Below are 3,102 nucleotides of genomic sequence, written 5' to 3' on the forward strand. Positions count from 1 at the left end.
GTTTAATGGAATATATTTCTAAATAAAGAATATAACTTTTGGCAGAACTGGATTTTCTACGGTTTACTGATACACAACGTAACTATTATTTACAATTAGTGAACAAAACCCTTGCCTTAAAATGCCGGATTTTACTACCAATGTTATCTGTTTCAGGACTGAGATACAAATTGCTTCCTAAAATGCATTACATGGTATTTTCCACCCGAACACACATATAGTGTTATTTCTTTCTTTTTTGATTGTTTCTTTGTTTGCCCCTTAATTAGGCACTGCTTATTTAACCCAGGATCTTTTGCATAAGTGTATATATCAACATCATTTTGGAACACTTAACAGAAGGCTCAAGGGTTTGGATTATAAAGATGAAAAGAAAATTTGTTCCTTCTAAGGACTGAAAAACCTCTGACTGAAAGAATGGCAAAAGTATACATTTGTAAATATACTATAAGATTTTCTCTTTTGTAATTTTAGAGTAGAATATTAACTTACATTTGTTTTACTTATAGAACTTAATTGAAATTTAAAACAAAACTTCTGCCCCTTGGGATTTCTTAAATTTGATTCATTATTTTTATCTAATTTTATTTCATACTTATTTACCATTTATTTTTTATACAAAACAAATAAACTGATATTTATTCTGCTCATGTTATGAATATAGAGCTACTTATTATAAAGTACACAGAAAAATACTTATTTCCATTTCCAAATCAAATTATGTTTCACTTTAATTACAAATGATATTGAAATAGATATACATTATCTGTACTGGATTTACACAAATTTCACTTTAAATTCTAAAACTTTAATATTATTTTATATATTTTGTGCATTACTTATACTCTGTTCTTAAATCTGGTAAAAATTTCTGTACAAAAGGAAGGAGATTGGTTTTATTTCATAGACCCCAAAATTAAATTATTTAGAAAGATTTTGTTGGGATAATATTTGCAAATCACACTTTAAATATAAGCATCCTATATGTTTCATTTTAACTGGATGAATGACAAGTAAACACTGGCTGAATGTTACACTTGAGTTGCTGAGAGGCCAGTTGTTTTGTAATGTCACAGCTACTCAAGTTGAGTTTCATTGTGAAGGTCTAGCAGTTTATCTGTGCAGGCCTGCTAAAGCAGCATTTGATGCTGCAGTGCTCAAAATCATGCAGATTAGAAAAGTAGCTGTTGATAAATTTAATTGAGATGGCACATGATTCTTCAGAAATTCAAGTTGTGTCTTGTAAAGATGGACCAACTGGTTCAGCAAAATCCGGTAGATCTCTATTGTGTGATCAAACATTTTCTGGGGACTTGGACTTGAGGTCTATGATTGAAGAAAATGCTTTTCAGACTTTGTCTGAAGAATCCTTGATAAAAACACCATGATACACACATTGTGTCTCTGAACCAGATGAAGATAATGATTTTCGTTATCTGACATTTCCAAGAAAACTCTGGAAAATAGCTGGGAGTGACCAATTTAAATCCATCTGGTGGGATGATAATGGATATTTCATAGTGATTGATGAAGATGTCTTTAAGAAGGAAGTTTTGGAAAGAAAGGCCCCTTTCAGAATATTTGAAACTGGAAGTATGAAAAGTTTACTTAGACAGCTAAACCTATATGGGTTTAAGAAGGTGCGGTAGAATTTTCAAGGTTCTGCTTGTTTAGCTGACTTTCTGACAGTAGAAAAAGAAGTCTCTGTTTTAAGAAAGGTATTCAGAAATTTTAGTTACCACATGGTAACTTATATATAAAATTTTATTTTGTATATCAATCAATGATAATATAAAAGTAAAGCTAAATTTTGAAAATTGTATAAAACTACTAAGGCTAAAATCCTTTATTTTTTCTAAAAAATGAGGATAGTGCCTTAAGTAATCAATATTATGAGAAACTTTGTTTGCAACTATGAATAATTCCAGAAATCTAAATAAAGGTATTAAGGCTGCTTATAAAAAGTGGCATTCACTGTTACTGCAATGGCTGACTTCTTAAATTTGATGAGTATACTATTTAAATGCATAGTTTCCAAATAAGGAACTTCAAAATATCGTCAGCAATGTTCATATTTTGATGATATTATCTTTGCATTGTAAACGTGGAATCTGAGGTTTTATAAGTTAGTCTTATTGTAGTCTTGTATTTTGGTTTAAAATTTTACTAAAATGTTTCTCCATTGGTTGTAGCTGCATTTGTATCATAATCCAAATGTTAAACGAGGCTGTCCCCAGCTTTTAGTGAGAATAAAAAGAAGAGTTGAGATTAAAAATTCTTGCCTGTTGTCTTCATTGGCTGAAGATTTCAACAAGAAATACTTTAAATCAGGGGTAATGTCGATAAAGATAATTCTGATTTTGTGGCTGACACTAGTGGAGAAAGTGCATTTTTACCTTCTGCAAATTTAAACATGCCTCTAATAAGAAAGCCCTCTACTAGCCACATAATTGGTGATACAACAACCCCGATCAGAGGTGATTTTCCTCCTCCATCATCAATGTCAGTGAGACCACCAGAACAAATTGCAGTGGATCAACGAGCTATTTTCAATCAGTTCACCCCTGTCCACGGGCACTCTCAAATCAGCTACAATGAAACAAATGGCCGTATTGTGAACTCCATTACAACTACAACTTGTATTTCTCAGTACAGCATCTTCTCTCCCATACAGAGCAATTATTTTAGACTGATGTTGGAGCCTTCTACTTTTCCATAAAGATATCACAAAATATCTGCCAATGAACTTCATTTTCCTAAACTTCAACCAGGGATCAACCCACGCATTACAGTGCCAGTGATAGCTGATAAATCAGTTACCTCTCTTTCAAGGCCAACTCATCAGACATTTTCAGTTTATGAACGTCAAACTAATTACAACTGATCAACCAGAGGACTACCAGATTATGCAGGATAACAGTAGTTAAAATTGATGTTGGCAAATGTCATCAAATATCTGCAATTTTCTTATTTTAACAATAATCATAGGTGTGTACCTGTATTTTCCTTATTTTTTTTAAATATAGCATATAGTTAAACAGGAGACTAAGTTGCCATTTAACGATAGAAAGAGATATCTGATTGATATGATCTTTTTATGGA

The 3,102-nt window shown here is 31.7% G+C and overlaps 1 pseudogene; it reads left to right on the plus strand.

The window, feature by feature from the left end:
- The first annotated feature begins 1,205 nt into the window (after window positions 1-1,205).
- LOC140693663 (heat shock transcription factor, Y-linked pseudogene) lies at window positions 1,206-1,760 on the plus strand (annotated as a pseudogene).
- The last annotated feature ends 1,342 nt before the right edge of the window (window positions 1,761-3,102 follow it).

This window comes from Vicugna pacos, unplaced genomic scaffold (genome assembly GCF_048564905.1).
Source record: "Vicugna pacos unplaced genomic scaffold, VicPac4 scaffold_20, whole genome shotgun sequence".
Lineage (NCBI taxonomy): Eukaryota > Metazoa > Chordata > Mammalia > Artiodactyla > Camelidae > Vicugna > Vicugna pacos.